At 41.2% G+C, this 13826-nt stretch overlaps 1 protein-coding gene and 5 non-coding genes across 6 annotated transcripts in view; all 6 read left to right on the top strand.

The window, feature by feature from the left end:
- Positions 1 to 13826, top strand: part of LOC145984974 (von Willebrand factor A domain-containing protein 8-like) — a 443428-nt gene that overhangs the window by 147661 nt on the left and 281941 nt on the right. The gene's annotated exons all lie outside the window — the stretch shown is intronic.
- On the top strand, positions 814 to 975 carry LOC145986119 (U1 spliceosomal RNA). The gene has a single exon (XR_014441552.1). It is a non-coding gene; the product is annotated as a U1 spliceosomal RNA (small nuclear RNA).
- On the top strand, positions 3455 to 3616 carry LOC145986035 (U1 spliceosomal RNA). Its single transcript, XR_014441482.1, has one exon. It is a non-coding gene; the product is annotated as a U1 spliceosomal RNA (small nuclear RNA).
- On the top strand, positions 6095 to 6256 carry LOC145986034 (U1 spliceosomal RNA). The gene has a single exon (XR_014441481.1). It is a non-coding gene; the product is annotated as a U1 spliceosomal RNA (small nuclear RNA).
- LOC145986132 (U1 spliceosomal RNA) lies at positions 8736 to 8897 on the top strand. The gene has a single exon (XR_014441564.1). It is a non-coding gene; the product is annotated as a U1 spliceosomal RNA (small nuclear RNA).
- Positions 11378 to 11539, top strand: LOC145986051 (U1 spliceosomal RNA). The gene has a single exon (XR_014441497.1). It is a non-coding gene; the product is annotated as a U1 spliceosomal RNA (small nuclear RNA).

The raw sequence follows: 13826 nt of genomic DNA, 5'->3' as shown, positions 1-13826 counted from the left end.
TGGAACCGAAGCAGAGTGGAATGTTGCTCCACTGGAAGTGAATGCAGTACAGCGGTAGCAGTAGGCCATCAGGAACACCCGATATGAAATGAAACCGACAAGTGCAATTTGGGATGTGATTGAGGAGGAGACAAGTAATGCAACTGAAGACAAGAAGGCATCTTCCAACGAGTATAGATATTCTTCTTCACTCACGAGACAAGACGTGAACGCGTCAGGTCTTCTCGGTACGGTACATCCCTCTCGCATTTCCTCCCTTAACGTTTCTGATAAACGACAAATTGTGTTCCAGCCATCATTTGGAATTTCTTGCGTGAAGAAAACCCAAAGCATTCCCGTCGATATCAGTCCACTTTCTTTCCTTTTTTGACAAGAAAATGTCTATTCTTCAAGAGCACACGAGTGGAACCCGTCCTATTTCCGAGCGTGAATCGGAGAAGGTTATTTTCAGATATGCAATAATTGAACTGTATAACCCGTGAACCTGAAGGGGACAGAAAACGAGAAGGCCAGCCAGCAACATTCGTATGTGAAAGTTGAACGTAGTGTGGATAATGTTGGAGTAAGTAAACGTTTCTCAATAGATGGCAGCACAAGGAGTAGCTTCTTTTCCTCCCTTAAAAAGTTGGTTCAAAGTTTACTTGTGAAGATAACTTGATCACATTTAGTTGTATATATATTGTCTGTGTAAAGTAATTATAGTAATTATAAGTTATAATTGACAAGTTGCGAAACACTTTCCGATATGCGTAAACACTCGATGAGAGTTAGTTGAGAAGATAGAGTAGGGTGTGAGAGGTTTCCGGTCGAGGCATACTTACCTGGCGTAGGGGTTACCGTGATCAGCAAGGCGGTTCCCCCGGGGTGAGGCTCTTCCATTGCACTTCGGTTGGGCTGACCCCCGCGAATATCCCAAACGTGGATATCTCGGGCGTGTAATTTTTGTTAGTTGGGACTGCGTTCGCGCCGTCCCTGAAAAATAAATGTAGAACAAAAAATGTATGTTTTGGTAATGTTAAGTTCGGTCGGTTTTTTGGGAGTATTGTTTCGTGATAAACTTGTTGAAAGCTGCGATCCGTTCAGAAGTTTCGTTCGCCAAGAAATTGGCTGACCCAATCGGAAAGGACAGACCAGATGGACGATCTGTTTTCTTTCTGCCTGCCTACAAGACCCAATGAGATCAGAGAAGAAAGTTTGGGAAAATTCAATAAATAATCTTTCAAGGGATTTGACGTTGTCACCCGTCCTCATTTGGAACCTAACGAACCGCACCTCGCTCTCTGTTTCGAACATGGAAATCGGGACTCCCTTTGCTTCCAGAGCCTTAACGCGTGCACTGCATGGCGTAGAATGTAGTAAGCGGTAACATAACATCCAACCTTCATAATGTTGGTAGTCGTCCTGCATATTAGCAGAGATCTTAAAGATGTTTTCGTTGCGTCGAAATTACCATTACAATAACGAATTCGCGTGAATAAACAGTTGTCTGATTTTTAAGAATTTTTTAAGACTACATTTAACCAGAGAGCATATTTATAATGAAAGGTATTCCCTCATGGAAACTCAACCACGTCGTACCAGTACCTGGTGCTTGAAACAATGCATCCTTTGGTAGAAAAATAAACCAATAAAATGAACTAGTTTTTCTTGCTTGTTGAATACATAATACTTAGGTTTCCAAATTCAAATTGTCCATTTTATGTATTAATATTGGCTTCTACTTCACCGCCCGTTGAAGGCATGACCATTTGAAAAAGTTGTGCTGCAATAGTTACGAATGTATACCTTACATTGGAAGAGATTTGACAAATAGGCTAGCTGAATTATGCTAGAAATAATCGCAAGTGACAGGAGGAGAATGAGTGGTTGACGACAATTCTCTACATGCTACGTAAATATTGTGTTTTTCATTTACGTCCCTTTCCTTTGATATTTACTAATTGCGACGACAAGGATGAATAATGGGTACGTGAGGAAAGGACACTCGTAAGGCCCACAACATGCCCAGGTTAGGACTCTAACCGAGGGGGCTTCAAGTGACGGGTAAAATTTTTAGTAAATTCGGATGCACTTTTATGTGAAAATTTCTGCTAAACCGATTCTGCTCGACCGTGTTTTTGAGTTTCTGATGTAAATATTTGAGTTTTATTCACAGATAGTTTAGCTTGGACCGGACCTACAGTTTAGAGTGGGATCCAAGCCATTATGTGCCTCGACCGAGTATCGAACCCCACGATTACAAAACGAGAAACGCTTTAGAGTGCGACTTGTTTGAAGCAAAGGCTCCGGCACCTTTATACATGAATTAGATATGCTATTTAACATAGAAACTTATGTTTTTCTTTTGTTTTAATCTGCGTTTGAAGTGTAAAATTGTGTCTGTGAGAATGTTCAAAGAAACCGTGGGAGAGGTGTAGTTTTTTATGTAATGTGGTGAAAATGAGACAGTGCATAGGAGAATTTTGCCATCCCTGCGTCCCCCCTCCCTCCGAACACTGTTTATAGCGAAGGTTTTTGATTTGACAATTTTGCATGTAATAGACACAAGGAGAAATATTATTTCGTTGTCGATAAGTTTTTCAAATTTTAAGTGGAATTTGTTGTCCGGTAGGCTAATCGGGACTGGACGTTCAGTTTAGAGTGGAACCGAAGCAGAGTGGAATGTTGCTCCACTGGAAGTGAATGCAGTACAGCGGTAGCAGTAGGCCATCAGGAACACCCGATATGAAATGAAACCGACAAGTGCAATTTGGGATGTGATTGAGGAGGAGACAGGTAATGCAACTGAAGACAAGAAGGCATCTTCCAACGAGTATAGATATTCTTCTTCACTCACGAGACAAGACGTGAACGCGTCAGGTCTTCTCGGTACGGTACATCCCTCTCGCATTTCCTCCCTTAACGTTTCTGATAAACGACAAATTGTGTTCCAGCCATCATTTGGAATTTCTTGCGTGAAGAAAACCCAAAGCATTCCCGTCGATATCAGTCCACTTTCTTTCCTTTTTTGACAAGAAAATGTCCATTCTTCAAGAGCACACGAGTGGAACCCGTCCTATTTCCGAGCGTGAATCGGAGAAGGTTATTTTCAGATATGCAATAATTGAACTGTATACCCCGTGAACCTGAAGGGGACAGAAAACGAGAAGGCCAGCCAGCAACATTCGTATGTGAAAGTTGAACGTAGTGTGGATAATGTTGGAGTAAGTAAACGTTTCTCAATAGATGGCAGCACAAGGAGTAGCTTCTTTTCCTCCCTTAAAAAGTTGGTTCAAAGTTTACTTGTGAAGATAACTTGAACACATTTAGTTGTATATATATTGTCTGTGTAAAGTAATTATAGTAATTATAAGTTATAATTGACAAGTTGCGAAACACTTTCCGATATGCGTAAACACTCGATGAGAGTTAGTTGAGAAGATAGAGTAGGGTGTGAGAGGTTTCCGGTCGAGGCATACTTACCTGGCGTAGGGGTTACCGTGATCAGCAAGGCGGTTCCCCCGGGGTGAGGCTCTTCCATTGCACTTCGGTTGGGCTGACCCCCGCGAATATCCCAAACGTGGATATCTCGGGCGTGTGATTTTTGTTAGTTGGGACTGCGTTCGCGCCGTCCCTGAAAAATAAATGTAGAACAAAAAATGTATGTTTTGGTAATGTTAAGTTCGGTCGGTTTTTTGGGAGTATTGTTTCGTGATAAACTTGTTGAAAGCTGCGATCCGTTCAGAAGTTTCGTTCGCCAAGAAATTGGCTGACCCAATCGGAAAGGACAGACCAGATGGACGATCTGTTTTCTTTCTGCCTGCCTACAAGACCCAATGAGATCAGAGAAGAAAGTTTGGGAAAATTCAATAAATAATCTTTCAAGGGATTTGACGTTGTCACCCGTCCTCATTTATAACCTAACGAACCGCACCTCGCTCTCTGTTTCGAACATGGAAATCGGGACTCCCTTTGCTTCCAGAGCCTTAACGCGTGCACTGCATGGCGTAGAATGTAGTAAGCGGTAACATAACATCCAACCTTCATAATGTTGGTAGTCGTCCTGCATATTAGCAGAGATCTTAAAGATGTTTTCGTTGCGTCGAAATTACCATTACAATAATGAATTCGCGTGAATAAACAGTTGTCTGATTTTTAAGAATTTTTTAAGACTACATTTAACCAGAGAGCATATTTATAATGAAAGGTATTCCCTCATGGAAACTCAACCACGTCGTACCAGTACCTGGTGCTTGAAACAATGCATCCTTTGGTAGAAAAATAAACCAATAAAATGAACTAGTTTTTCTTGCTTGTTGAATACATAATACTTAGGTTTCCAAATTCAAATTGTCCATTTTATGTATTAATATTGGCTTCTACTTCACCGCCCGTTGAAGGCATGACCATTTGAAAAAGTTGTGCTGCAATAGTTACGAATGTATACCTTACATTGGAAGAGATTTGACAAATAGGCTAGCTGAATTATGCTAGAAATAATCGCAAGTGACAGGAGGAGAATGAGTGGTTAACGACAATTCTCTACATGCTACGTAAATATTGTGTTTTCACTTACGTCCCTTTCCTTTGATATTTACTAATTGCGACGACAAGGATGAATAATGGGTACGTGACGAAAGGACACTCGTAAGGCCCACAACATGCCCAGGTTAGGACTCTAACCGAGGGGGCTTCAAGTGACGGGTAAAATTTTTAGTAAATTCGGATGCACTTTTATGTGAAAATTTCTGCTAAACCGATTCTGCTCGACCGTGTTTTTGAGTTTCTGATGTAAATATTCGAGTTTTATTCACTGATAGTTTAACTTGGACCGGACCTACAGTTTAGAGTGGGATCCAAGCCATTATGTGCCTCGACCGAGTATCGAACCCCTCGATTACAAAACGAGAAACGCTTTAGAGTGCGACTTGTTTGAAGCAAAGGCTCCGGCACCTTTATACATGAATTAGATATGCTATTTAACATAGAAACTTATGTTTTTCTTTTGTTTTAATCTGCGTTTGAAGTGTAAAATTGTGTCTGTGAGAATGTTCAAAGAAACCGTGGGAGAGGTGTAGTTTTTTATGTAATGTGGTGAAAATGAGACAGTGCATAGGAGAATTTTGCCATCCCTGCGTCCCCCCTCCCTCCGAACACTGTTTATAGCGAAGGTTTTTGATTTGACAATTTTGCATGTAATAGACACAAGGAGAAATATTATTTCGTTGTCGATAAGTTTTTCAAATTTTAAGTGGAATTTGTTGTCCGGTAGGCTAATCGGGACTGGACGTTCAGTTTAGAGTGGAACCGAAGCAGAGTGGAATGTTGCTCCACTGGAAGTGAATGCAGTACAGCGGTAGCAGTAGGCCATCAGGAACACCCGATATGAAATGAAACCGACAAGTGCAATTTGGGATGTGATTGAGGAGGAGACAGGTAATGCAACTGAAGACAAGAAGGCATCTTCCAACGAGTATAGATATTCTTCTTCACTCACGAGACAAGACGTGAACGCGTCAGGTCTTCTCGGTACGGTACATCCCTCTCGCATTTCCTCCCTTAACGTTTCTGATAAACGACAAATTGTGTTCCAGCCATCATTTGGAATTTCTTGCGTGAAGAAAACCCAAAGCATTCCCGTCGATATCAGTCCACTTTCTTTCCTTTTTTGACAAGAAAATGTCTATTCTTCAAGAGCACACGAGTGGAACCCGTCCTATTTCCGAGCGTGAATCGGAGAAGGTTATTTTCAGATATGCAATAATTGAACTGTATACCCCGTGAACCTGAAGGGGACAGAAAACGAGAAGGCCAGCCAGCAACATTCGTATGTGAAAGTTGAACGTAGTGTGGATAATGTTGGAGTAAGTAAACGTTTCTCAATAGATGGCAGCACAAGGAGTAGCTTCTTTTCCTCCCTTAAAAAGTTGGTTCAAAGTTTACTTGTGAAGATAACTTGAACACATTTAGTTGTATATATATTGTCTGTGTAAAGTAATTATAGTAATTATAAGTTATAATTGACAAGTTGCGAAACACTTTCCGATATGCGTAAACACTCGATGAGAGTTAGTTGAGAAGATAGAGTAGGGTGTGAGAGGTTTCCGGTCGAGGCATACTTACCTGGCGTAGGGGTTACCGTGATCAGCAAGGCGGTTCCCCCGGGGTGAGGCTCTTCCATTGCACTTCGGTTGGGCTGACCCCCGCGAATATCCCAAACGTGGATATCTCGGGCGTGTGATTTTTGTTAGTTGGGACTGCGTTCGCGCCGTCCCTGAAAAATAAATGTAGAACAAAAAATGTATGTTTTGGTAATGTTAAGTTCGGTCGGTTTTTTGGGAGTATTGTTTCGTGATAAACTTGTTGAAAGCTGCGATCCGTTCAGAAGTTTCGTTCGCCAAGAAATTGGCTGACCCAATCGGAAAGGACAGACCAGATGGACGATCTGTTTTCTTTCTGCCTGCCTACAAGACCCAATGAGATCAGAGAAGAAAGTTTGGGAAAATTCAATAAATAATCTTTCAAGGGATTTGACGTTGTCACCCGTCCTCATTTATAACCTAACGAACCGCACCTCGCTCTCTGTTTCGAACATGGAAATCGGGACTCCCTTTGCTTCCAGAGCCTTAACGCGTGCACTGCATGGCGTAGAATGTAGTAAGCGGTAACATAACATCCAACCTTCATAATGTTGGTAGTCGTCCTGCATATTAGCAGAGATCTTAAAGATGTTTTCGTTGCGTCGAAATTACCATTACAATAACGAATTCGCGTGAATAAACAGTTGTCTGATTTTTAAGAATTTTTTAAGACTACATTTAACCAGAGAGCATATTTATAATGAAAGGTATTCCCTCATGGAAACTCAACCACGTCGTACCAGTACCTGGTGCTTGAAACAATGCATCCTTTGGTAGAAAAATAAACCAATAAAATGAACTAGTTTTTCTTGCTTGTTGAATACATAATACTTAGGTTTCCAAATTCAAATTGTCCACTTTATGTATTAATATTGGCTTCTACTTCACCGCCCGTTGAAGGCATGACCATTTGAAAAAGTTGTGCTGCAATAGTTACGAATGTATACCTTACATTGGAAGAGATTTGACAAATAGGCTAGCTGAATTATGCTAGAAATAATCGCAAGTGACAGGAGGAGAATGAGTGGTTAACGACAATTCTCTACATGCTACGTAAATATTGTGTTTTTCACTTACGTCCCTTTCCTTTGATATTTACTAATTGCGACGACAAGGATGAATAATGGGTACGTGACGAAAGGACACTCGTAAGGCCCACAACATGCCCAGGTTAGGACTCTAACCGAGGGGGCTTCAAGTGACGGGTAAAATTTTTAGTAAATTCGGATGCACTTTTATGTGAAAATTTCTGCTAAACCGATTCTGCTCGACCGTGTTTTTGAGTTTCTGATGTAAATATTCGAGTTTTATTCACTGATAGTTTAACTTGGACCGGACCTACAGTTTAGAGTGGGATCCAAGCCATTATGTGCCTCGACCGAGTATCGAACCCCTCGATTACAAAACGAGAAACGCTTTAGAGTGCGACTTGTTTGAAGCAAAGGCTCCGGCACCTTTATACATGAATTAGATATGCTATTTAACATAGAAACTTATGTTTTTCTTTTGTTTTAATCTGCGTTTGAAGTGTAAAATTGTGTCTGTGAGAATGTTCAAAGAAACCGTGGGAGAGGTGTAGTTTTTTATGTAATGTGGTGAAAATGAGACAGTGCATAGGAGAATTTTGCCATCCCTGCGTCCCCCCTCCCTCCGAACACTGTTTATAGCGAAGGTTTTTGATTTGACAATTTTGCATGTAATAGACACAAGGAGAAATATTATTTCGTTGTCGATAAGTTTTTCAAATTTTAAGTCGAATTTGTTGTCCGGTAGGCTAATCGGGACTGGACGTTCAGTTTAGAGTGGAACCGAAGCAGAGTGGAATGTTGCTCCACTGGAAGTGAATGCAGTACAGCGGTAGCAGTAGGCCATCAGGAACACCCGATATGAAATGAAACCGACAAGTGCAATTTGGGATGTGATTGAGGAGGAGACAGGTAATGCAACTGAAGACAAGAAGGCATCTTCCAACGAGTATAGATATTCTTCTTCACTCACGAGACAAGACGTGAACGCGTCAGGTCTTCTCGGTACGGTACATCCCTCTCGCATTTCCTCCCTTAACGTTTCTGATAAACGACAAATTGTGTTCCAGCCATCATTTGGAATTTCTTGCGTGAAGAAAACCCAAAGCATTCCCGTCGATATCAGTCCACTTTCTTTCCTTTTTTGACAAGAAAATGTCCATTCTTCAAGAGCACACGAGTGGAACCCGTCCTATTTCCGAGCGTGAATCGGAGAAGGTTATTTTCAGATATGCAATAATTGAACTGTATAACCCGTGAACCTGAAGGGGACAGAAAACGAGAAGGCCAGCCAGCAACATTCGTATGTGAAAGTTGAACGTAGTGTGGATAATGTTGGAGTAAGTAAACGTTTCTCAATAGATGGCAGCACAAGGAGTAGCTTCTTTTCCTCCCTTAAAAAGTTGGTTCAAAGTTTACTTGTGAAGATAACTTGAACACATTTAGTTGTATATATATTGTCTGTGTAAAGTAATTATAGTAATTATAAGTTATAATTGACAAGTTGCGAAACACTCTCCGATATGCGTAAACACTCGATGAGAGTTAGTTGAGAAGATAGAGTAGGGTGTGAGAGGTTTCCGGTCGAGGCATACTTACCTGGCGTAGGGGTTACCGTGATCAGCAAGGCGGTTCCCCCGGGGTGAGGCTCTTCCATTGCACTTGGGTTGGGCTGACCCCCGCGAATATCCCAAACGTGGATATCTCGGGCGTGTAATTTTTGTTAGTTGGGACTGCGTTCGCGCCGTCCCTGAAAAATAAATGTAGAACAAAAAATGTATGTTTTGGTAATGTTAAGTTCGGTCGGTTTTTTGGGAGTATTGTTTCGTGATAAACTTGTTGAAAGCTGCGATCCGTTCAGAAGTTTCGTTCGCCAAGAAATTGGCTGACCCAATCGGAAAGGACAGACCAGATGGACGATCTGTTTTCTTTCTGCCTGCCTACAAGACCCAATGAGATCAGAGAAGAAAGTTTGGGAAAATTCAATAAATAATCTTTCAAGGGATTTGACGTTGTCACCCGTCCTCATTTGGAACCTAACGAACCGCACCTCGCTCTCTGTTTCGAACATGGAAATCGGGACTCCCTTTGCTTCCAGAGCCTTAACGCGTGCACTGCATGGCGTAGAATGTAGTAAGCGGTAACATAACATCCAACCTTCATAATGTTGGTAGTCGTCCTGCATATTAGCAGAGATCTTAAAGATGTTTTCGTTGCGTCGAAATTACCATTACAATAGCGAATTCGCGTGAATAAACAGTTGTCTGATTTTTAAGAATTTTTTTAAGACTACATTTAACCAGAGAGCATATTTATAATGAAAGGTATTCCCTCATGGAAACTCAACCACGTCGTACCAGTACCTGGTGCTTGAAACAATGCATCCTTTGGTAGAAAAATAAACCAATAAAATGAACTAGTTTTTCTTTTGCTTGTTGAATACATAATACTTAGGTTTCCAAATTCAAATTGTCCATTTTATGTATTAATATTGGCTTCTACTTCACCGCCCGTTGAAGGCATGACCATTTGAAAAAGTTGTGCTGCAATAGTTACGAATGTATACCTTACATTGGAAGAGATTTGACAAATAGGCTAGCTGAATTATGCTAGAAATAATCGCAAGTGACAGGAGGAGAATGAGTGGTTAACGACAATTCTCTACATGCTACGTAAATATTGTGTTTTTCATGTACGTCCCTTTCCTTTGATATTTACTAATTGCGACGACAAGGATGAATAATGGGTACGTGACGAAAGGACACTCGTAAGGCCCACAACATGCCCAGGTTAGGACTAACCGAGGGGGCTTCAAGTGACGGGCAAAATTTTTAGTAAATTCGGATCCACTTTTATGTGAAAATTTCTGCTAAACCGATTCTGCTCGACCGTGTTTTTGAGTTTCTGATGTAAATATTCGAGTTTTATTCACAGATAGTTTAACTTGGACCGGACCTACAGTTTAGAGTGGGATCCAAGCCATTATGTGCCTTGACCGAGTATCGAACCCCTCGATTACAAAACGAGAAACGCTTTAGAGTGCGACTTGTTTGAAGCAAAGGCTCCGGCACCTTTATACATGAATTAGATATGCTATTTAACATAGAAACTTATGTTTTTCTTTTGTTTTAATCTGCGTTTGAAGTGTAAAATTGTGTCTGTGAGAATGTTCAAAGAAACCGTGGGAGAGGTGTAGTTTTTTATGTAATGTGGTGAAAATGAGACAGTGCATAGGAGAATTTTGCCATCCCTGCGTCCCCCCTCCCTCCGAACACTGTTTATAGCGAAGGTTTTTGATTTGACAATTTTGCATGTAATAGACACAAGGAGAAATATTATTTCGTTGTCGATAAGTTTTTCAAATTTTAAGTCGAATTTGTTGTCCGGTAGGCTAATCGGGACTGGACGTTCAGTTTAGAGTGGAACCGAAGCAGAGTGGAATGTTGCTCCACTGGAAGTGAATGCAGTACAGCGGTAGCAGTAGGCCATCAGGAACACCCGATATGAAATGAAACCGACAAGTGCAATTTGGGATGTGATTGAGGAGGAGACAGGTAATGCAACTGAAGACAAGAAGGCATCTTCCAACGAGTATAGATATTCTTCTTCACTCACGAGACAAGACGTGAACGCGTCAGGTCTTCTCGGTACGGTACATCCCTCTCGCATTTCCTCCCTTAACGTTTCTGATAAACGACAAATTGTGTTCCAGCCATCATTTGGAATTTCTTGCGTGAAGAAAACCCAAAGCATTCCCGTCGATATCAGTCCACTTTCTTTCCTTTTTTGACAAGAAAATGTCTATTCTTCAAGAGCACACGAGTGGAACCCGTCCTATTTCCGAGCGTGAATCGGAGAAGGTTATTTTCAGATATGCAATAATTGAACTGTATAACCCGTGAACCTGAAGGGGACAGAAAACGAGAAGGCCAGCCAGCAACATTCGTATGTGAAAGTTGAACGTAGTGTGGATAATGTTGGAGTAAGTAAACGTTTCTCAATAGATGGCAGCACAAGGAGTAGCTTCTTTTCCTCCCTTAAAAAGTTGGTTCAAAGTTTACTTGTGAAGATAACTTGATCACATTTAGTTGTATATATATTGTCTGTGTAAAGTAATTATAGTAATTATAAGTTATAATTGACAAGTTGCGAAACACTTTCCGATATGCGTAAACACTCGATGAGAGTTAGTTGAGAAGATAGAGTAGGGTGTGAGAGGTTTCCGGTCGAGGCATACTTACCTGGCGTAGGGCTTACCGTGATCAGCAAGGCGGTTCCCCCGGGGTGAGGCTCTTCCATTGCACTTCGGTTGGGCTGACCCCCGCGAATATCCCAAACGTGGATATCTCGGGCGTGTAATTTTTGTTAGTTGGGACTGCGTTCGCGCCGTCCCTGAAAAATAAATGTAGAACAAAAAATGTATGTTTTGGTAATGTTAAGTTCGGTCGGTTTTTTGGGAGTATTGTTTCGTGATAAACTTGTTGAAAGCTGCGATCCGTTCAGAAGTTTCGTTCGCCAAGAAATTGGCTGACCCAATCGGAAAGGACAGACCAGATGGACGATCTGTTTTCTTTCTGCCTGCCTACAAGACCCAATGAGATCAGAGAAGAAAGTTTGGGAAAATTCAATAAATAATCTTTCAAGGGATTTGACGTTGTCACCCGTCCTCATTTGGAACCTAACGAACCGCACCTCGCTCTCTGTTTCGAACATGGAAATCGGGACTCCCTTTGCTTCCAGAGCCTTAACGCGTGCACTGCATGGCGTAGAATGTAGTAAGCGGTAACATAACATCCAACCTTCATAATGTTGGTAGTCGTCCTGCATATTAGCAGAGATCTTAAAGATGTTTTCGTTGCGTCGAAATTACCATTACAATAACGAATTCGCGTGAATAAACAGTTGTCTGATTTTTAAGAATTTTTTAAGACTACATTTAACCAGAGAGCATATTTATAATGAAAGGTATTCCCTCATGGAAACTCAACCACGTCGTACCAGTACCTGGTGCTTGAAACAATGCATCCTTTGGTAGAAAAATAAACCAATAAAATGAACTAGTTTTTCTTGCTTGTTGAATACATAATACTTAGGTTTCCAAATTCAAATTGTCCATTTTATGTATTAATATTGGCTTCTACTTCACCGCCCGTTGAAGGCATGACCATTTGAAAAAGTTGTGCTGCAATAGTTACGAATGTATACCTTACATTGGAAGAGATTTGACAAATAGGCTAGCTGAATTATGCTAGAAATAATCGCAAGTGACAGGAGGAGAATGAGTGGTTAACGACAATTCTCTACATGCTACGTAAATATTGTGTTTTTCATTTACGTCCCTTTCCTTTGATATTTACTAATTGCGACGACAAGGATGAATAATGGGTACGTGATGAAAGGACACTCGTAAGGCCCACAACATGCCCAGGTTAGGACTCTAACCGAGGGGGCTTCAAGTGACGGGTAAAATTTTTAGTAAATTCGGATGCACTTTTATGTGAAAATTTCTGCTAAACCGATTCTGCTCGACCGTGTTTTTGAGTTTCTGATGTAAATATTCGAGTTTTATTCACAGATAGTTTAACTTGGACCGGACCTACAGTTTAGAGTGGAATCCAAGCCATTATGTGCCTCGACCGAGTATCGAACCCCTCGATTACAAAACGAGAAACGCTTTAGAGTGCGACTTGTTTGAAGCAAAGGCTCCGGCACCTTTATACATGAATTAGATATGCTATTTAACATAGAAACTTATGTTTTTCTTTTGTTTTGATCTGCGTTTGAAGTGTAAAATTGTGTCTGTGAGAATGTTCAAAGAAACCGTGGGAGAGGTGTAGTTTTTTATGTAATGTGGTGAAAATGAGACAGTGCATAGGAGAATTTTGCCATCCCTGCGTCCCCCCTCCCTCCGAACACTGTTTATAGCGAAGGTTTTTGATTTGACAATTTTGCATGTAATAGACACAAGGAGAAATATTATTTCGTTGTCGATAAGTTTTTCAAATTTTAAGTCGAATTTGTTGTCCGGTAGGCTAATCGGGACTGGACGTTCAGTTTAGAGTGGAACCGAAGCAGAGTGGAATGTTGCTCCACTGGAAGTGAATGCAGTACAGCGGTAGCAGTAGGCCATCAGGAACACCCGATATGAAATGAAACCGACAAGTGCAATTTGGGATGTGATTGAGGAGGAGACAGGTAATGCAACTGAAGACAAGAAGGCATCTTCCAACGAGTATAGATATTCTTCTTCACTCACGAGACAAGACGTGAACGCGTCAGGTCTTCTCGGTACGGTACATCCCTCTCGCATTTCCTCCCTTAACGTTTCTGATAAACGACAAATTGTGTTCCAGCCATCATTTGGAATTTCTTGCGTGAAGAAAACCCAAAGCATTCCCGTCGATATCAGTCCACTTTCTTTCCTTTTTTGACAAGAAAATGTCTATTCTTCAAGAGCACACGAGTGGAACCCGTCCTATTTCCGAGCGTGAATCGGAGAAGGTTATTTTCAGATATGCAATAATTGAACTGTATAACCCGTGAACCTGAAGGGGACAGAAAACGAGAAGGCCAGCCAGCAACATTCGTATGTGAAAGTTGAACGTAGTGTGGATAATGTTGGAGTAAGTAAACGTTTCTCAATAGATGGCAGCACAAGGAGTAGCTTCTTTTCCTCCCTTAA

This window comes from Lepisma saccharinum, chromosome 3, assembly GCF_977018435.1.
Source record: "Lepisma saccharinum chromosome 3, izLepSacc3.1, whole genome shotgun sequence".
NCBI lineage: Eukaryota > Metazoa > Arthropoda > Insecta > Zygentoma > Lepismatidae > Lepisma > Lepisma saccharinum.
This window is presented reverse-complemented; position numbering and strand designations above follow the sequence as displayed.